Below are 22,441 nucleotides of genomic sequence, written 5' to 3'. Positions count from 1 at the left end.
AATCTGAAGTCAAAATAGTGTCCTTAGTAGGATAATCTCCCACAATTAACTTTTGTTTCATGTGTTTTTTGTTTTGTTTTGTCACCAGAGATTGAATTTACACTTTGTGCTGCTGAAGCAGGGAGCAGCACCACTGAGCTAAATCCCTGGCTCCCACAATTAACCTTTTGTTTTTTGGTACCAGGGATGGAACTCAGGTCCTTGTGCTTGTGCAGGAGGTGGTGAAACCACTCAGCTAAATCCCCAGCCCTCCCACAATTAAATTTTGATGGTTCTTGAAATGTGTTATGAGCATATCTTTTTTTCCTGAGTTAACATACTTATCCACCTGCTCTCTTGTAGTTACCTGGAATGGAAACACACCACTGCTCACTATTTAATATTATCAAAAATAAATGCAGACCACCAAATAATCAGAAATGTTGACTTCAAATATCAGAACAAATGTCCAATATAAAATGCATCAGCTTATTCTGAATATGATCAAGGATATTTCCATACACTATTGGCTAAGCAAGTGAATGTTGTGTAATAAGTCTTCTCAAAATAAATGGTTTAAGGTAAATCTGAGGGATTGTAGGAAAATGAATACATCATGAGACCAAAATGCAAATGAAATAAATCTGACACAGAAGGTTAACTATCTCATGGACTGTCTTATAAGAGAAACCCAACATATAAATAATTTAGAGACCAAAAGTAAAGGTAGATGATGGGAAATAGAAAAGTAGATTTGGTGGAGGTCAGAGGGGATTTAGGAAAGAGGGAGATGGGATGAGAGGAGAGAAGTAATAACAATCTAGCTGTAATATGTGTATGTATGAATTCTACACAATGTATGCATTCATTATGTTACACAAACACATACTAATAAAATATTTCTTTATTATATAAAAGTATATGCTGAGAAGTTTCATGATCCTTTCTGTTTTGCTCATGTTTTATATTCAGATCTGAATCTACTAATGGTACTTTGGTAATCTATGGTGACATTTCCCAACTGTGCTGCTAGCTGTCTTTGGGGTGGTTGTTGGAGTGACTATTGGCCTAATCTCTTTGTCCTTGTCCTACAGCAGGCTACTTTGGATTGCTCACAAGGCTGAGACCATGTTATGATAGAGATCAACAAATACACACTAAGACCCCTTAAGGCACACTTCACTTCCACCATAAAATAGTCACTAAACTTTTAAAAATCTCATAACTAGTTAAAAGTCAAATATTGTGAAAGACATTACATATCAATGAGAAGAACATCAGAATCACATTGAAAAACCAAGGTATAATGAGAAAGTTGGAGAATCAAGGTGATCTCTAAAAATGTTCTAAAACAAGTATAATTACATTGCATTGAGATTCTTTTAGGCTCAATCTTGAGGGATGAGTCCTTTCACCTCCACCTTTAACAGCTGAATTATTTTGTTCCTCTTTTATGGAGAAGAAAGTGATAGTCCAAAGATAGGATTAATTGAAGCTAGGGAAATTCTACTTAAAAAGGTGAAGACTTTTCAGGTATAAATATTTCCTTTACATCCTTCACCTCTATTTCACCATGTTTAGACCAAAAAACATTTTTTCTTCTAAATACTTGGTTGCAGAATCTTATGACTCACATAACAAGTAATAGTATTGAATTCTTCATAACTTGATATCTATCTCAACAATAGACTAGCTATGCTAGGAAGGTGCCCCCTGACTACAGCATGTTGTGTCTAGATTGTGAAGTCCCAAAGACCACCAGGAAGCCATTTTTGATGTAAGCACACGAGGGTCATTTATTTAAGCTCCAGCAGGGACTCTCAACTGTCGCCAATGCAGTGGGTCAAGATTGAGAGCTCTGCATTTTAAATTAGTGGGGTTTTTATTAAAGTTACAGTAAGTTTTTTGGGGGGGTTATTTAGCAATCACATGATTGCTTGGCATTTAGCAAGCATGAAGTGTATACTTCTGATTGGCTAGGCCCATTGGGGGTTGAGGGGTGATTATGTATAGGTTTCATGAGGGAAAAGAGGAACAAAGGTTAGTGGCTGACTGTCAAGTACTGGCAGTCAGTAGACACAATGGTTAATGGTCACGACCATTATGTACTGATGGTCGGCACAGTAACAGATTGTTTTACAAATAGGGGGCCCAGAATGTTTATTTTTTGGGCAAACAGATGGTTGAGCAATTAACTTAAGAACTTTGTTTTGTTATAGAGTGTGTCTTTTGTCTCAGAGCAAGCACATTTTAACCATTAATAATAGAGGCTAGGGGAATAGTGGCTTTTAGCAAAATGGAGTCACTTTGGTCTCACATCCCCCCCTTCTCATGACGCTATAGAGGACCAATCATGGGCCTCTGGGGATTAATTTTATTAGGTCTGTTGGAACTGGCTGGTATTGTGACCTGAGTACCATCAGCCATACAGTGTTAATGTGTTTTTTGATGAACGAGACCAATCTATTAAGTATATAAGGTCCAAGGGTTAATAATAGTAACAGAATAAGCAAGGGGCCCAGCAGAGTAGAGATCAGAGTAGTCAGCCATGGGGAGGAATTAAACCAGGATTTAAACCAATTTTGAGCTTGTTTTTGTTTTTGTTTTTGTTTAGCAATGTCTTAACTTTGGCCATAGATTTTTTGACCACTCCTGAGTGGTCTATATAAAAACAACATTTTTTACCCAAGGCAACACAGAGTCCTCTTTGTTGTAGAAAGATTAAATCTAGCCCCCTTTGATTTTGGAGGACCACCTCTGCCAGGGAGGTTAGGGACTCTTGTAGGTGGGAGATGGAACTCTCTAGCCTCTCAATATCTATATCTATGACCACTCTCAGGTCATTGTAATGTCTGTTTTGTAACACCAGCGATGAAATTTTTGTTCCTGTCCCAGCTAGTCTCAAAACTAGGAGAACTGTCAGTGTGATGGCTGTTACAGGTTTTTGTTTAACTCTGGCTGGGGTCTCAGTCAAGCGACTGGAAATGTCTTATTTTGAGCGATATAATAATCTAGGGACCAATTGTACTAGTACACAGAAGTCTTTAGTTTGATTGAGCACTTTTTTATGTGCACAAGGGGTGAGCCCAGTGGAGCAAGCCCACCATCTATCAGAAGGGGGTACAAGATATTTTTTTGACCTAGACTGATAGGTTTGACCACAAAGGTGTTGGTGGGTGGTCGGGACACTGTCAACACAAGTTTTTTGTCTAGTTATTGGTTGTAGGGTCAGCCTAGCTGTTTTCTTTTGTTGTCATCTACACTGGGTTGGACTGTCTGATTTAGTGAAATTGTCTAGATAAGCTATTTTCTCATAATAAGGGGGCTTGATATTATAGCATAACCAGCAGGACTAAGATCTGGTCTAGAGGCATTTGGGGCCTTAAAGTTGTGGACCATTAGTCTCTAGAGGGGGTCTTGGTCTTGGCCACTGTCGACATTTTTGGCCTGGGTGACAATTTGAGCAGGGGGTGGAGACGTGGGTGTGGAGGCCAGATTTGGTATCTGTATGGGGGCAGTTTTTTCTGGGGGCATGGGCGAGTTTTTTTGAGGAGGGGGCTTTGTGGGTCTAGGAGGAGCTAAGGGGACTAGCTCCAAATTTGGCCCAATTGGCTGGGGAGGCCCTACAATATGTGGCTCTATTTTTAATCTTACAGTGAACAATAACCCATTGTCATGACCATCTTGATATAGGCGGAGTCTCCATGTCTGGCCTGTTTTTCATCTGGTGTACTTTTTACCTTGGTCAGAAAATGAAAGTCTAACTGGGTTACAAAGGAATCTTGTGTATGGGCCACTGAGCATGACTTTACCATTATGAGGGGTCGTTTGGAGGCCAGTGGGTCCGGGGACTCTTTTTAAGGAAATTAAATCATCGTGACCAGCGGAACCCATGGGACAGAACCCGTGGACTCACATCTCCATTTTGTACAATAGAATTTTTTAGCTCCCCCACAATTTTTGTTTGAGACCGTGAATGTCTCTCTCCCGGGCAAACATAGAAAGGGGTATTTTGTAAAACATTTTTTCTATGGGTTGGCCACACCCGGGATCAAGTCCTCTTGGGGCCACACGTAGTGACACCCAAGGGAGGGTCGGACTATTGTATTGATTGATGTCTTTTTTACATATGGGCTCTACCCCAGGCCCAGTTTTTTACTCTCTGATGGGCTAAGTCTCTACAGCAAGTCGACACAGATCTAAGTCTAGGGCGGGCCACCAAGACAGTGGTAGTGTCACTTTAGATGTACTATTAACAATATCACCCGTGGATGTATTAATAATCATCTACGTTAGATTTAGGGGAGCATGTGGGTTTTGTCCTCCTGACACTGGTGTCAAAAGCATAGTTACCATAATCATGACCGTCGTCGACACAGTTTGAGTTTGAGAGGATTGTCCTGGTCTTTGGACACTCGCCATGATGGGATGTAGTCTTTTAGAATGGTGTGTGGATCTGTAAGGCGGACATGAGTGTAGTGTACCCATGAGGCAATCTCCTCGACCTTGAGAGCGGTGGGCATGGTCAGGACAGTAATGTAGGGTCTTTTTTAACGAGGTTCAAGGTCTTTTTGTGGTTGTCTCTGGACAAAGACCCAGTCTCCCGGTTGGTAGCGATGGGGCTCAGGAGGCGGTCTAGACTGTACAGGGCCTTTAATTTAGGCCAGATGTCTTTATGAACACATTGGAGGCTTTTTAAAGAAAGTAACAGTTTTTGATCATCAAATTTAACAAGGACATTTGACTGAAGGTTGGGGACAATGGGAGGGGGAATTTTAAACATTATTTTAAAGGGAGTCAGTCTCATCTTATAGGGAGAATTGTGTACCCTATAGAGGGCAAAGGGAAGGAGAGCCACTCGGTCACCGCCAGTCTCTAAGGTTAATTTAGTTAAGGTCTCTTTTAAAGTTTTATTCATTTTTTTTACTTGTCCTGAACTTTGGGGTCTGTATGTGTAATGTAATTTTTAATCTGTCCCCAGTGTCTGTGCTAAATTTTGACTCACCTTGGAAATGAAGGCGGGTCTATTGTCTGACCCTAACATTATTGGGAAACCATATCTTGGCAAGATGTCTTTTAGCAACTTTTTGACCACTATCTGTGTTGTCTCATGTTTGGTAGGAAAAGCTTTTGTCCATCCTGAAAAAGTGTCTACAAACACTAGCATGTATTTATAACTATATTTTTCAGGTTTTACCTTAGTAAAGTCTAATTTTTAGTATGTTCTAGGTCGGTTTTCTCTTAGCCTATTGTCTGAGCTGGTTTTATTGCGGGCAGCATTTGTCAGTTGACAGGGTTTGTAAGTGGCAATGATATGCTCAATTTTGGAATTGGTGTCTCGAATCTTTATCTCAGCGTGTCTCAGTAGATCTTGTATTTTTTGAGTGTCTATATGGGTGGCCCGATGTATTTTGGAGAGAAGTTGTTCTCCCAGCACTTCAGGCAGGATAACTTTACAATCAGAGGACTTTCACCACCTGTTGAGGCGCTGGGGCATAGGTCATTGTTTTATCCACCTTAAATCTTTTTTAGTATATTGGGGTTTTTTTTGGCAAGGCAGCACTTTTTGGATCAGGCAGCTGAGTGGTTAGTGTCAGATCAGCCTCTAGGGCTATTTTTTGAGCTGTCTGGTCAGCTAAATTTTTTTTTGGCAATTGGAGTATTTTTTTTCGGTTTCTGGGACAGTGGACAATAGCCAATTTTTTTGGCAGCCATAGGGCAATCAGCAGGGCAAGAATTTTTTCTTTGTTTTTGATAGTTTTTTTTCGGCCGTCAATAGTCTTCTCTCTCTGTAGATAGCCCCATGGATGTGCGCAGTGGCAAAGGCATACCGGCTGTCTGTATACATGTTTAGCTTTTGGCCCTGCCCCAGAGTCAACGCTTTGGTCAGAGCTATGAGCTCTGCCCATTGGGCCGAGGTCTTGGTGGGAGATGGTTTTGTCCAAATGACCTTAGTTTTTGTCACTACAGCTGTCCCAGCATACCTGTGGCCATCTTGTACAAAGCTGTTTTTATCAGTATATCAGGTGTTTTTAGCATCTGGCCATGGTTGGTCTCTCAGGTCAGCTCGAGTCTTATGTACTTGAGCTAGGATGTCAGCACAGTCGTGGAGCAGAGTCTCTAAGTCTGGGTCTGGCAACAGTGTAGCTGGATTTAAGGCAGCTGGGGTCTGAAAGACAACTTGGGCTGGGTTTAGGAGTAAGCCCTGGTAGTGGGTCAGGCAGGGGTTACTGAGCCATCGATCTGGAGGCTGTTTTAGGATTTTTTTAATAGCATGGGGGGTGGTTACGTATAGTTTTGGGCCCAGTGTCAACTTGTCAGCATCTTTTATCATCAGGGCCACTGTCACAATCATTTTTAAACATGGGGGCCACCCGGATGCAACTGGATCAAGTCTTTTTGATAGGTATGCTACTGGGTGGTGCCATGGCCCTAGGTATTGAACTAACACTCTTTTAGTGACGCCTTTGTTTTCATCAACATATAGGTGAAAGGGCTTGGTTATATCAGGCAGGCCCAGAGTGGGTGTTGACAGCAAGGCAGTCTTTATGTGATCAAATGATTTTTGTAGTTTTTCAGTCCATTGGAAAGTCTGATTGTCTCTAGTTACCTCATAAAGGGGCTTTGTAAGTTTTGTGAACCCCGGTATCTACAAGCGGCAGAAGCCAGCTGATCCCAAAATTTTTTTAACTTTTTGAGAGGAATCTGGTGTGGGTATCTTAAGAACTGTCTCTTTTTTGGCATCAGATAGTCATCTCTGTCTCTTTTTGAGTATATATCTCAAGTAGCTCACCTCAGACTTGTAGATTTGGGCCTTTTTGGCTGACGCCCGGTACTCCAACTTTTTGATGGTGGCTAGGAGTCTTTTGGTTTTCTTAAGGCAGGCCTCTTGGGTTTTAGCTGTTATGAGGAGATCATCTACATATTGTAACAGAGTCATTTGGGGGTTTTGGAGGTGGAACTCACCCAGGTCTTTATGTAGGGCCTCGTCGAAGATGGTGGGAGAATTTTTGAACCCCTGAGGCAGCTGAGTCCAAGTCAGCTGTCCATTGAGGCCTTGTTTAGGATCACTCCATTCAAAGGCGATGTGTTGGCTCTTGGGCACCAACGGAAGGCTGAAGAAGGCATCTTTTAGGTCTAGGACTGTATACCATTGATGACTTTGTGGCAGGGAACTCAAAAGGGTATAAGGGTTAGGTACTGTGGGGTGAATGTCCATAGCTCTCTTATTTACTTTATGGAGGTCTTGTACTGGTCGGTAGTCATTTGAGTGTGGCTTCCATACTGGTAACAAGGGGGTATTCTAGGCCAATTGACAAGGCCTTAATATCTCTTGTGTTAGTAACCTCCTAATGTGTGGGGTTATTTTTTGTCAGACTTTTAGGGACATAGGATACTGGCAAACATGGACAGAGTTTGTTTTTGGCTTTAATTTTATATATATAGGTGGTCTGTGTACAGCCAGTCCCATGCCCCCAGTTTTAGCCCAGGCTTGTGGGAACATTGGAAACCACTTGTCCATCTCAGGGCTTGGTGGAGATGGCTCTTGGTGTAGCTGATATTTATCTTTTATGTTTACAGTTAACACTTGAATTGGTTTGTCTTTTTAATTAAGGACTTTTGTACCCCCTGGTTGAAAGTGAATTTGGGCTCCCAATTTGGTGAGCAAATCTCTTTTTAGTAAAGGATAGGGGCAGTCTGGTATAACCATAAATGAGTGGGTTACTCTGTCTACTTTCAAATCTACCATTTTCTGAGTAGTCTATGAATACTTTTTTATGTCTGTGGCTCCTTGGACCCAGGAAGTTTTATCAGAAACATGGCCTTGAGATTTAAGCAGGACAGAATGTTGAGCCCCTGTATCTACTAGGAACTCAACAGGTCTCCCCTCTACTTTTAGGGTTACCCTGGGCTCGGGGAGGGGTGCCAAACCCCATCCCCCCTAGTCACTAAGTTTATCTATAGCCAGGATGGGGGCCTTGGGGCGACTTTTTTGTTGTTTTTGGGGGGGGGCACTCTTTGGCCCAGTGGCCTTTTTCTTTACAATGAGCACATTGATTTTTTTTTTTAACTGGGGGCACTCCCTGCATTTTCTCTTACTTTCTCCTCTCACCACAATCTTTTTCAGTCTACTTTTGCATTCTTTTGGTTCTCCTGCAGTGGCAGCCAGAAGGATCTGAGCCAGATTTTGAGTCTGGCGGTCATCAGCTTTTTTTTTGGTTATTTTGTGGTTTTTCTATTGTTATATACTCTCTCTGTCACTGTCACCAAGTACTGAATACTTTTTTCTCTCTTTTTTTTACTTTTTGTAACTTTTTCTTAATATCTGGTGCTGCCTGGTTGACAAAATGTACTATTACAGCTGTTTTAGTCTCATTTGTCTCTGGGTCCGTAGGAGTGTACTTATGGAAGGCTTTTTGAATTTTTTTTAGGAAGGCTGCAGGGCTTTTGTCTGGCCCCTGCTGTACATCTCTTACCTTAGCCAAATTAGTGGCCTTTTGAACCGCTGTTTTGAGACCTCTCAACAGAGCCTAGCAATAGACCTGGAGTCTCTCTTTACCTTCTGTTGTATTGAAGTCTCAGCCAGGCCGGGGCAAAGGAAAAGAAGTGTTGATAGTGTCAACATTGGTGGTGGGTTGACCATTGTCACCAGGAACCAATTTTCTGGCCTCATTTTGGATCTTTTTTCACTCCTCTGTGGTGAACAGGATCTGGAGGAGTTGTCGACAATCATCCCAATTGGGCTGATGGGTGAACAAAACAGTTTTTAATAGGTTAATCAAATCTCTAGGGTTATCAAAGAATCTGGTGTGTTGAGTGAGCCAGTTATAAAGGTCACTGGTGGCAAAGGGCCAGTAGTGATGAGGTTGGTTATCATGTTCATCAGGGGGCCCTATTGCTCTCAAGGGGAGAACAGTAGAATGTGCCGGTCCTGCCAGCAAGGCAGCATGTCAGTGGGCAGTATTCTGGGTGGGGTCATCTCCGCCACCAACACTCGGAGCTGGAGCCAGCCCTCCCTCTCTAATCCCGGCTGGGGCCGGGGCTTTTCTTTCTGTCTGTTGTCTGGGGGGGGGGAGTCGTAAGAAGGGGGAAAATAAGATCTTTTTCTGTCTCTCCTTGGAGGACCGGGTAAAGCGGCACAGTCGGCTTGGTTTCGGTCTGTTGTTTTGTTTTTTTTTGTCGTGTTTTCTGGGAGTCTTTTTACAGGCTGTCAGGATTATTTTTGGCTGTTGTTTCTGTGGAGGCAAAAAGGGCTTGACCCATGGGGGTGGGTTATAGATTAGACTCTCCCAAGTGATAATGTAGGGAACCTGGTCAGGATGTAAGACAGCTCCACGGACCCTGTGTGTAACCTGTAAATCAAAAGTTCTCTCAGGGGGCCATCTTATCCCAAGGGTGGGCCTCTCTGAGCTACAGAGGGTAATGAATTTAGTCTTTTTAATTTTTAAGCTTAGATTATGAGCATGCTTTCTAACTTTTTAAAAATGGCCCTTTATAAGGGATAGAGGGGTGGTCACAGTCTGTCTCATCGTCTCAGACTAAGTCAACACAATAAACAGACAAACAATACACAACAAAAAGCAAAAAGCAAGACAAAACCGTCCTCTGCCCGATCAGAGACAGCACTGGAAGTGGGAAGATGGCCTCACGCCGTACCACAGGAGCGACCCGCACCGTCCCTCCACGAGTCCCAGCGACTCATGCTCACGGGGCACTCCGTCCCCACAGGGCACTCCATCCCCCCCAGAAGGATCTGGAACGTCTTTCAGGATCCCAGGTTGGTGGCCCTCGCAGCACATCTGTCTAGACCGTCTGCCGACCTTTCCAGAAAAAAATGGGCTCAGACTTTACAGAATCTGGTACGGGGATTCTGAGGGTCTTGGGGATCCCAGATGAGCCCCCAAATGTTGTGTACAGATTGTGAAGTCCCAAAGACCGCCAGGAAGCCATTTTTGATGTAAGCACACGAGGGTCATTTATTTAAGCTCCACCAGGGACTCTCAACTGTCGCCAATGCAGTGGGTCAAGATTGAGAGCTCTGCATTTTAAATTAGTGGGATTTTTATTAAAGTTACAGCAAGGTTTGGGGATTTTTTATTTAGCAATCACATGATTGCTTGGCATTTAGCAAGCATGAAGTGTATACTTCTGATTGGCTAGGCCCATTGGGGGTTGAGGGGTGATTACGTATAGGTTTTATGAGGGAAAAGAGGGACAAAGGTTAGTGGCTGACTGTCAAGTACTGGCAGTCAGTAGACACAATGGTTAATGGTCACGACCATTATGTACTGATGGTCGGCACAGTAACAGATTGTTTTACAAATAGGGGGCCCAGAATGTTTATTTTTTGGGCAAACAGATGGTTGAGCAATTAACTTAAGAACTTTGTTTTGTTATAGAGTGTGTCTTTTGTCTCAGAGCAAGCACATTTTAACCATTAATAATAGAGGCTAGGGGAATAGTGGCTTTTAACAAAATGGTGTCACTTTGGTCTCACAAGCACAGACATTTACCTAACATCTTATCAATACTGGCACAACAAAATTGTTTCTTCTCACCTCAGGGAACATTTTTATGATCAATCACAATCATGTATGAACAACTGATTAAAACACAAAATCGTTTATTTAATTATATTTATTTATTAATTTTTGGTATTTTGAGCTAGAGTTTCATTATGTAGTGAAGGGTGACCTTGTACTCCCTAAGTAGCCTAGGCTGCCCTTGAACTCACTAAAATCCTCTCCTGCCTTAGCCTCCCAAGTGCTAAGATTACAGGCATGCACCATCATACATGGCTAAAATATAAATTCTTGTCACATATATTTTCTGATCTCAACAGAATAAACACATGTACAGAATTAAAAACATGTTAGCAACTAATGAGTCTAGAGGAAAATTTTAAAATCAATTAAAATATTTCTTGATAAATTATTGGTGGGAATGTAAATTAGTTTAGTTGCTAGGAAAAATCTTATGTGGTTCTTCAAAAAAACTAAAAATACAACTACCATATAATCCAGACATTTCTCTTTGGTATACCAAAAAGGCAGCTGTTTGTCCATATTCAGTGTAGCTGTATTTATAGTAGCTAAGATCACTCAAGGTTCCCATTAGAAGATGAATTGATTTTTAAAAACTGGTATACATATAAAACAGAGTACTAGTAAGGCATAAAAAATGGAATTCTATCATTTGCAGCAACATGGATGGAGCAGTAATACATTTAGTGAAATGAAGTAGACGCAGAAAGGCAAGTGGCCTTTAATCTGTCATATGTGGGAGCTAAAATAAGTTTGCCTGAAAGTGCAATACTGAGATTGGGGAGATGTGTCTAGGGAAAGTGGAAAAATGTTAGCTGCATTTTATAGGTGCACATTATATTCTGGTGTGTAATATCATACTTATATAAATTTATATGTAATTACATATATAAATATATTTATATGTCATAAATGGTTAATAGAAGTTAAAATGTATTACTTAAAACTTTGTGAAACAAAGTAAAATGTAATCACACTATGCTAAACAAATAGAATTCAGCAAAAACAGTAAGAAGAAATTTTATATAATGATGATCTAAATAAAAGCAAGAAAGATCTCAAACAGCCTAAGAAGCAAATTCTGGAACTGAAAAGAAAGAACTCAAGCACAAATTTTGTAGAAGGAAAGAGAAAATAAAAATTAGAGAATAAATAAACAAATTATGTATCCTCCAAAAAAGATTCAGCGTAATAAAACAAAACCAAAATGTTGGGTGCCTTTTTTTTTTTATTTAAAGAAAATGGACAAATTTTTGCTAGACCAGCACCAAAAGAACACCAAATCAAATAAATCAGTGATGAAAAAGAAGCCATTACAACTCATTCCACAGAAATACAAAGAATCATCACAAACTCTTGTAAACAAATATACACATGAGTTAGAATACAAAGAAGAAAATGAGAAATTTCTAGGCACAAGAAACCTACCAGTATTGAATCATTAAGTAATAGAAGGTGAGAATGAACCAATAACAAGTAACAAGGTTTGGTTAGTAGTAAAACATCCTCCAAAAAAATGGGAGAGAGAGGGAGGAAGAGAGAGAGAGAGAGAGAGAGAGAGATTCTTTCCTGAAAGTTATCAGGCTTTTCAGAAATAACTAATTGTTAAACAATTCCAAGATTTTGCCAGGTGTGGTGGCCCATGCCTGTAATCACAGCACTGAAGAAGCTGAGGCAAGAGAATCACTACAACATACTTAGGCACTGTCTCCAAAAAAAGAAAAATAGAAAACAATTTCAAGTTATGGAATCAATTTCACAAAATTCCTTCACTCAACTCATTCAGCTTATCTGTTATTTGAGAGTTATCCCAACATCTTTCTACTTGGGCTAGAAATACCCTGATATCAAGCCAAATAAGGACCCAACAACAAAGAAGAAAAACAAACAAGCTAGGCCAATATCCCTGATGAACATAGACGGAAACCATTACCAAAAAAATACTAGCAGATTGAATTCAGCAACATCTTGAAAATTATAACTATAATCAAGTAGAATTTAACCCAGGGATGCAAGAATGGTTCAACAGATGCAAGTTAATAAATGTGATTCATCACATCAAGAGATGAAGGATAAAAGCTGTATGACCATCTGAACAGATGCAAAAAAAAAAAAAGCGTTCAATAAATTCAAATTCCTCCATAACCAAAACACCCACCAAAATAGACAGAAGGAATTTGACATGACTAAGGACAAACATGCAGGAAACACCATACAGAACAGAGCAATAGTCAAAATGTATCCTCTAAGAACTGGAACAATGATGCTAAATTTTGACACTATTTTTTGGAGCAGGGATGGTCATTAATGTTTATTTCTGGTGGTGATATCTCTGATTGTTTCTATGGTATGTTTGACTTAAACACTGGTATGAGCAGGATTTAAAGCCAAATGTGTGTGTGTACATGTGTGTGTGTTTAAAATTTATCAGTACATGTTTGCAGAATATGCATTTTACTGTCATCTTGGGGAGCTGGTAAATGTACATAATACATCTTGATTTTTTTAACCTCCGTCCCATTCCTTACCTCCCTCCTCCTCTCAGTCCCCTCTCTTTACACAAGTACCGAAAATCCTAGACAAAAAAATTGGGTTCAATAAAAAGTACCAGGAATTGAAATTTGAAAGAAAGAAGATAAATTGTCACTTAAGAGGGTTCTGGGGAAGGTTGGAAAAGGGTAATTGAAAAGGAGGAAGGAGGAATAAAAATGTTCAATATGCAATATGTATATGTAAAAATTCCCCAAGATGAATATAATGATTACATCTTACAAATATATACCAATAAAAAGGAAAAAAAACCTTAAAGACTCTACAAGAAATTATAACTGAAAAAAATTCAATAATTTTCAATGGTGCAAAATCAACAGAAAAATCAGCAGTATTTCTAAATACTAGGAACAAAAGAAAATAATTTAAAGATTCTTTTCACAGTAGTTAGAATAATATAAAATATGTGTATAGTACTACTCTTTTAGACTCAATAACTTTCTTTATTTCATTTTTCCTGAGAACAAGATGTTAAAATACATAACTATATTCCATGTTCTCCACTAAAATACAAACTACAAATGAGCAAGCACTTTATCTGATTTGTTCATATTTTTATTTTCACTGTGATATGGCAATATCTCTACTTTTACATAGATAAAAATTAAAAGAAAAAAGAACTGTTTTTTAAAGAGTGGGGAAATAAAACCAATCTCAAAATAATTACACCACACAAAAATTAACAAAGCAAAACAAAATAAAAAGAACCGAACCCATAAACGAGTTATAAAATGGAAACCATGTAACCACATAACAAAGCTTAATAATTAAATGGGAAACACGGAGGCACACAACAAATACAGTATCATGCTTCTAGGATTTTTCACTGTGTAGAAGATGCTCAGTGACTATGTTGGGGGAGCCCGCAGTGAGGCCTCAGGATATTGGCGGCATCTACCCACTAGGTGGCAGTAGCACAGGACCTGTTGTGATTACCAATGTTCTGCAGATATTTCCAAGTGTCCATTAAGAATACCTTGACTATGGATGAAACAACCTGCATACAGCATGGACCTGGAAACATTTGAAAACAGCTCCAATTAAAACCTTTTTTTATGTACTTGCTGTGTAATTTTGGGTTCATCACTTACCCTCTTGAAACACATAGCGCATACAGAGTGGGGCCATAATGTGCTGGCCATATAGAATAATTTGTATGTTTCAAATGACAGGGTCTCGCTATATTGTTCGAACTGGTCTTGAACTCCTGTGCTCTAATACTCATTCTGCCTCCGTGTCCTAATAGTTTGGACTACACATATGCAACACTGTACTCAACTGAATGGAGTTTTATAAGGAAAAATAAGAGAATATTTGTAAATTTCTAGCCTCAAAGGACATGTACAAAAAGATTCAAACACATTACTTATAATTAGCAAATATTTTGTAAATGCAGTACTAAAAAGCAGCACTTAACCTGTGCCATTAATGTGATTTTCCTAATTGTAGTGGGGAAAAAAGACATGAAGCTAAGAAGTGTGGTACTCATTCTTTTATCATCAAAGAACCATATCTCTCCTCCTTGTTGAAGAGAACAGCAATAGTCTGGGGATGGAAGTGGAGATGGTGCCAACATAAGTCAAGTATTTGGAGACCCAAGGGACCTAATCAAAATACTTGCCTAGCTGTCAGACTGGGGAGTCACATTTAATGTAGGGTTCCAATAAGTGTTAGGAGGTTAAAGTGCCAGAAAGCAAAGAATTGTTGTAGGAGTGATGAACACTTGATTTCCTTGACTTCCAACCTTGTCTACAGGGGCCAGAGAATCTGCAGGGAAAAACTGTCCTTCCAGAGAAGAACAATGTCTCATGGGGAACGGTGTGCCCAGCGGTTGGAGTAGCAAGAGAGAAATGTGAGCAGTGATAAGGTCTAAGGAGCCCTATGTATTCTCTCTGCTACTGACTCAGAATGAGCAGACTTGGGCAGGGAAGGACATGGTTGTGTCCTTCAGAGCCCTAAGTCTGGCTCAGAGATCAATGCTGGAATTGTTCCTGCTGTCTCTTCTGGGCACACAGTTTCCTCTCCATCTTTATTCAAGGAATAGTTAGGATTTCCACACAGAGACCTTTTTCTCAGGGATCTCATCTGAGTCAATCTGAGAATCCAACAGTTGCTGCAGGAGGGGTTCAGAGATTGGAAGCCACCAACTTCTAGGTACCTGAAATCCTCCAGAACCAAGCCACCTCAGCCCTGTGCTGTGAGATTGCAGTTAGCAGGGTTGTTTGATGGCTGGCCTAATTAATGCATTACTGTATTTAGTTATGATTTTAGAAAGTGAAGGGTCAATTGAACTCAGCATCTTAGGGTTATTGTTGACCATGACATGAATGTAATGGAAGCACAGTAAGAAGAGGGAATGAGAGGTTGATGTTATTTCTGTAAAAATAAAACATGTTTCCAAGGATCTTTTCAATTATGGGAAGTAGATAAATCAGAATACAGCTATGGAAGGATATAGAGTTAAGTGAAAGTATCTCATTTCTTAGTATTATAGGGCACTTTTGACTATGCTGCTCCATTGAAAAAAAAAACAGTGTATTTCTTTCAACTACAGCCTGGTAGGAAGAGTTTATATTTCGAACAAATTACACTATGTACTATCATGCTTCACATTCACAATTAAACTTTTATTTAGTAGGTAAAATATGATATATTAGTGAAAGTTTTGCAATTGTTTCTTCATAATGGGATTGAATATGAGTTTCTTGGGTCTTTACCTTTTCTATTGCAAACTTGTTATGAACATTTTTTCTTGTGTATTATTAGTATATGATTGTGACACATAATAATTACATTCATTTGATGAGTTGTTACACACACATATTACACTTTATTGTTGTCTTTATTGCATTCTTTGAAACTTAAGAATTGAGATTTTCCACCAAATCTGTTGCTTTCAATTTTGTTTATGTGTCTGAATTATTTGAGAGAAATGTGTGAAAGCTTACAAAACTTATGTCATCAAATATAATTGCTGATTCTATTGTATTTCTCTCACTCAGCTAAGTAGAACATTCACTTGCATCATTCCAATAAATAACATATACCTATACAGAAATACACATTTCTAAATTGTTTTTAAATCTGTTTATCCCTATTGTGCCTTTCATGATTACATCTATTTTTAAAACTTACATGAACTCAGGCACCACTGGTTGCCTTTCCACATCATTTGATTACAAATTACCTTTATCATCATGAAGATATTTTAATCTTTATAAATTTACATAAGGTAAAATTATACTTTTAGATACTACTACTGGGATTTCAAATGATATTTTGGGTTTTTTCTAAGATTTTTGCAATTTAGTCTGGAGTTAGTGTCTGATGTTAATGCTGTTAAATAATTACTATTTTTTTAATTATGTAATGTGCTTGTAGTTTTTATTCCATTTTTTCATATAGTTGTTTGGAAAGCATGAATTTAATTACATTTTCACTGCCATTCATCATCCCTTAAGTTCTTAGATTCTCTCAAAATTTCTTTTTCTGTATGACACACGCATTCACACTCATGCTGTTTTCATTAGGATGCCTGGCTAAGCTCTCAGATAAACTGTAAATACTTTTTACTCTCAGTGCAGGCTTCTTTCCAGTTTGGGCTCTCCTGAGCCTCCTGCTCAATAGTACCCCTAAGAATTTTCTCCCATACGTGATGGTTATGCTTAATAGTTTTGCTGACTGCATTATACTTAATATGTACATTTTAATGGTATTTTGTATCTAACACTAATTTTAAACCTATATGAATTTCAAGTAATTTTTAATATATTATTCTGTGTCAATTTTTCAGAGAGAATTTTTGCACAGAAAATGTTTTGGTTTTATTTAGTTAAGTGTCTATCTTCTTGTATATTTGTTCCTTATCTAAAAATATTTTACACACCTGAATTTTTAAACATAGTTTTCTTGATGTATATCCAAATCATAGTTTACTTTCATATTGAGCTGCTTAAAACCTCTGACTTTTCATAAAGTATCTAAGCTGAAGTACCAAATTTATTTTCTTTCAGAAAATAGCTATGAATCCCATCTTGTTATCATGCAGGATTTTCCAAGCAATTGAAGAATAATATCACTTAGGATAAACATCTATATGTATGGAACAAAATTCTTAACTAATTCAACACTTAATAACTGAGTATCTTTGTGTGCCAGAATCTTCTACAAGCAATGCATAATATAAACTTTATGCCTAGGTATTTATCAATGTAATTATAACTCTATATTGATATCATTCTATTATTGCTACTTTATATCTAATTATAGTATATGTTCAATGCTTCATTCAAATTTGTTTAATGCAACTGCTTTATAACCACCATATTTTATGTGGTACTCTTCCCCCACAATTGCTTTTATTTCAAAACATCTCATTTTCTTTATTTTTTTCTAAATAATTCATAGTTAATCACACACCATTGTGAAAAGAAATATGAGCAATGCAAGTAAAGTCCCTGCTCAATTGTTCTTCATATTATATTAGCTAGGAAAGAATACAATAAAATAAACATGTGTTTGATGTTATGTTCTAGGGACCTATCACAGGGAGATGTTTATTTAATGTAAATCTTTATGAACTTCCTGCACAGTTTTATAAATATGATGCTGGGAAACCACCACTTGTTTTCTGAATACCAGAACTAGTTCTAGAGTGTGCAAATGGAGTTTCCCAATATAATATATATATCCCACTTCGAAGAATTATATATTATATATATATAATATATATATATCCCACTATATATAACATATCTCACTTAGAAGTAGAAGCTAGAAAGAGTGGGAGGGGAGAGGGAATGTAGAGAAGATGAGTAATGGGTAAAGGAAACAGCCTGATAGGAGGAATTATTTCTATGCTCTGTAGAAAGTAGGGTAATGATGGTTGACAGCTACTAATTGTGTCAGTATTTCAAAATATCTGGTAGAGAAGATTTTGAATGTTCCCACATGAAGAAGTAGTAAATGTTTAAGGTGATTGAAATGTCAGTTATCCTGATCTGGTCATCACACAATGTTTAAAAGAATTGAAATATATTACAGTACTCCAAAAATATGCAGTTATTGTGTCAGTTAAAAATTGAGGCAATAGTTTTAAAGAGATTTAAATGTTAAACTTAAGAATACAAAAGGAAAGAACCTCACAGGAACAATGAGAAAGCAGACTTTCTCATCTAATATTAAATTATACAAAGACCAGTTGGTCAAATGAATGTACCCCAGCCACAGGGAAGGTAATTTTTCTGGTGTCTCATGAAAAATATGACAAAAAATATTTTGTTCTTCATTCTACATTTTTATTTCTGAATTGTTGAATTCTTTTCTAAGCTTGCTCTTTATTTTCTCTTGTAGTTTTCAGACTGTGTGTTTCTTCATAAAAAAATGTCTTTTGGACAAATATATTTTTGTCCTTTATTATTTTGCTGGACATCATGAACATATACCTGGAATTGGAATTCCACCAGAAAGATGGAAGCCTGCTCTTCCTTATCATCTCTCAGGGACCACCTGTGCTTATTAAGACTTTTCCTCACTCAGATCCATATAATCCCCCTCCTCTATTTTCTGAGCATATATTTGCTTCTGTAAAAACAGGACAGATACTTCCCATAACAATATAGGGTCTCATAGTTACACAGGATGAGATATTGATGAACTGGAATTTCTAGATTCCATTTCTATATTCTTAGGAAAAAGTTAATTTGATGATAACTTGTCTCATATCAATTTATTTCTAATAATGTGGTTGGGGCTAAGATGAACATAATATAACTACAGTGTGCTCTCTGTCTGTGCATAAGTGTGTATGGTTTGTGTGCTTTTAGTGATGAAGGTAATTTCAGAGAAGGGCTTTCTTGACACAATATTCACATAGATCTCAACATATGATGATTTGACATATGGTTTCTTGCTTTTATGATGGAACAATACTCATATGAAGGAAATTGCACTCTACAGTTTTTCCTTTACTCATATTAGTAACATATGTTATCATACTCTTCCCCAAGGCTGCATACATGCAGCAATCAGTCATCCACAATATCACAAGAGAAAACAACCTGAGACTATGGTGTACTCTGTTACTAAGCAGGATTTTTGTAGGTAATATGAATTAAATGCTTTTTGACTTATGTAACCTCAACCTGTAAAGTTTAAATCAAGATATAATCCTGTCATAAGTCAAAAGGCTCTAAATGGTAATTCATAGTACAGAGGCCAGCACTCAAAACAACAAATGTAGAGAAAAAAATCTTCATTTTAAATTGGAGATAAAACTTTGCAACCAACTTATTAAAGACCAAATGAAAAACCTTTAGACACAGGGAAATCTTTTCTTGTGATATTTCAGTGACAACAAACTCTTCACTCTTCAGTGTTTTATGTACTTCATTATATTATTAATTTACACAATATTGGAGCCTAACCATGCGGTGCAGTATGATAATCTGATACATGCATACAAAGTGTACTGACCAATATTTTATTGTACACATATGCTACATTTTAATTATTTATTAATCGATTGGTGGGAGCCTAGGTTAATTTCATATCTTGCTTAATGTGAATGATGCCACTATACACGTAGGTGCTATCCCTTTAAAGTATGTTTCATATCCTTTGGATATACACATGGAATTCTTCAGTATTTTCTAACACCTCTCCTTACTCTCCTCTTTTAGAATCATATTAAATTATTCTTATATCTTACCTGATTTAATTTCTACAAAATCCTAATGAGCCAAGCATGGTTATTGTCACATTTTACAGCACAAGGATATGGAGAATCTGTGTGTTTAACTATAATCACATAAAAGAACAACGAATGTAATTGACACCACTGAGATTTTTGAACTTGGTAGGTTCCTCTAAGCTCTGTGATCTTATGATCTACACAAAATGTTTCTCTTTTAAATACATGTTTATATCTAATTATATACACTACAAGAGAAATTTATGGTGTAGATGTGGTTGCAGTGGGAAATTTTTTGGAACTCTTTAATTTGAATAGGTATACTAACTGCACATGTTTTGTGGTAAAATGTAATATTACAGTAATTATGGCCATCTCTTTAAACATTTACTACTTTCTGTGTTGGAAACATTCAATATCCTCTCTACGTATTTCAAAATATACAAAAATGTATTTTTAATTATAATTTTTAAGAACTGTGCTATAGAGGACTAGATCTTGATTCTTTTCCATGTATTTCTGTACTCACTATTTGATCTCATTTATCCTCCCTTCCTCTCTGTGCTGCACAGCCTCTATGACTATTGTACTCTTAGCTTCTAGGAAACCAACATGTTCAGCCTCCACACCCGAGTCACACACCGTGCTCTTACTCTTTTTACAGAAACACTCCTCTTTCTTGGCTTGAACAACTGAATGCCACATGTTTTTCTGGGTCTAGTACTGTCTGTTCCTCCTGCAGACACAGCTTCCCTAGAGAATCTTGTGGCACTCACTCCATCTTCCTTGAGATCTTTGTTCAACTGTCATCCTATGTACTGGTTTTGCCTGAAAGATAATTTAAAGAAAATAAAAAACAATAAACATCCATATGGGGTCTATTTTTATTTTCTTTCCTTTTCTTCCAGGCATTTGCCATGATCTCACATCTTATAAAATGTTTAAAGTTTGCTTGTATAACTTCTCCATCATTAAATTATATGTACAATGGAAATAAGTATTTTGCACTCTTCACGTATCATCTAGGCAGTTCTTTTAACAAGGTTTATATTCAATTTTAAATTTTGTAACGTATACAAATTTTTTTCATTTCAATAAGAGAACACATGATCTCTTAACACCAAGGTGAACATTGGATAGAAATTTCCTATTACAGATGCCAAAATGGTCCAATAATGGGAACCAATAAATACATGAAACATAAAAATGATGTGTTGACTATAGAAAATATATGATATAATTTGGGAAAAATTACTAATGCAAGTCTATTCCTCTTTCATCCCCATACCTCTCTCTGTCTCTTTTCTTTCTCTCCCTCTCTCTCTCCCTCTGTGCAGTTGATATCAACAATATGGAATCCAAGAATTACACACAAAGTGCACAATTTCTTCTTTTGAGATTTTCAGAAGATCCAGCACTGCAGCCTTTACTGTTTGGAATTTTCCTATCCATGTACCTGGCCACTGTGTTAGAGAACCTGCTCATCATACTGGCCACAGTGTCAGACTACCAACTGCACACATCCATGTACTTCTTGCTCTCCAACCTTTCTTTTGTGGACATTGGTTTCACCTCCACCACAGTACCAAATATGCTGGTGAACATCCACACACAGAGCAAGGTCATAAGATATAAAGGCTGTATCGCTCAAGTGTATTTTTTCATACAGTGTCTAATGTTGGACAATATTCTGTTGACTGTGATGTCCTATGACCATTACATGGCCATTTTCCGCCCTCTGCATTACACGGTCATCATGGACCCCAAGCTCTGTGTGTTGCTGGTTCTAGCATGTTGGATGCTGAGTGTCCTAAATGCCCTGCTACAAAGCTTAATGGTGTTATGGCTGTCCTTCTGTACTGACTTGGAAATCCCACATTTTTTCTGTGACCTAAATCAAATAGTGCACTCTGCCTGTTCTGACACCTTTCCTAATGATGTGGTGATATATGTTACCACTGTGCTACTGGGTGGTGGTCCCCTTGTTGGCATTCTTCACTCTTATTTTAAGATAGCTTCCTCCATACATGCAATCTCATCAGCTCAGGGGAGATATAAAGCATTTTCCACCTGTATGTCTCATCTGTCAGTTGTCTCCTTATTCTATGGCACAAGCCTAGGTGAGTAACTTAGTTCTGCTGTTGCCCAAAACTCATACTCAACATCAACAGCCTCAGTAATGTACAGTGTGGTCACACCCATGCTAAACCCCTTCATCTACAGTCTAAGGAATAAAGATATCAAGAGTGCTCTGAAAATATTATTTATGAGGGCAACTAAGAGCTGGATAATGTGCTCATGATTACCATTTAAACTTTTCTACATTACTTATTTTTATATTATTTTCCTAATGCTCTAAAGTTTCAAAAATAGTATTGCACATATTTTACCTTTCCCCCTTATGTTATGGATCACCTCCTAGTTATCAAGAATAATTTCTTCTTAAAAGGTAAATATCAAACCAAGTAATGTTTTCATTGCTGTTTTATTTTAAATAATATTAATTTTTTCGACTCTCATAGATAAAACTAAACTTGGCACTTAGACATATTTTTATAATTTTCTATTGAAAGTTGTGATCTATATTAGTTCTTTAATATAATGTAAATTTTAACATCACTGAATCTTATAAATGTCCTTCGTTCATTATAAATTAAGCTTCATTCTCCTTAGGATT

General features: G+C 37.7%; 1 pseudogene; it reads left to right on the top strand.

Moving 5' to 3' along the window:
* The first annotated feature begins 20,980 nt into the window (after positions 1–20,980).
* LOC101715104 (putative olfactory receptor 7A2) lies at positions 20,981–22,066 on the top strand (annotated as a pseudogene).
* The last annotated feature ends 375 nt before the right edge of the window (positions 22,067–22,441 follow it).

This window comes from Heterocephalus glaber, unplaced genomic scaffold (assembly GCF_053883595.1).
Source record: "Heterocephalus glaber isolate CG9 unplaced genomic scaffold, H.glaber_assembly_v1.0 deba00001533, whole genome shotgun sequence".
Lineage (NCBI taxonomy): Eukaryota > Metazoa > Chordata > Mammalia > Rodentia > Bathyergidae > Heterocephalus > Heterocephalus glaber.
This window is presented reverse-complemented; position numbering and strand designations above follow the sequence as displayed.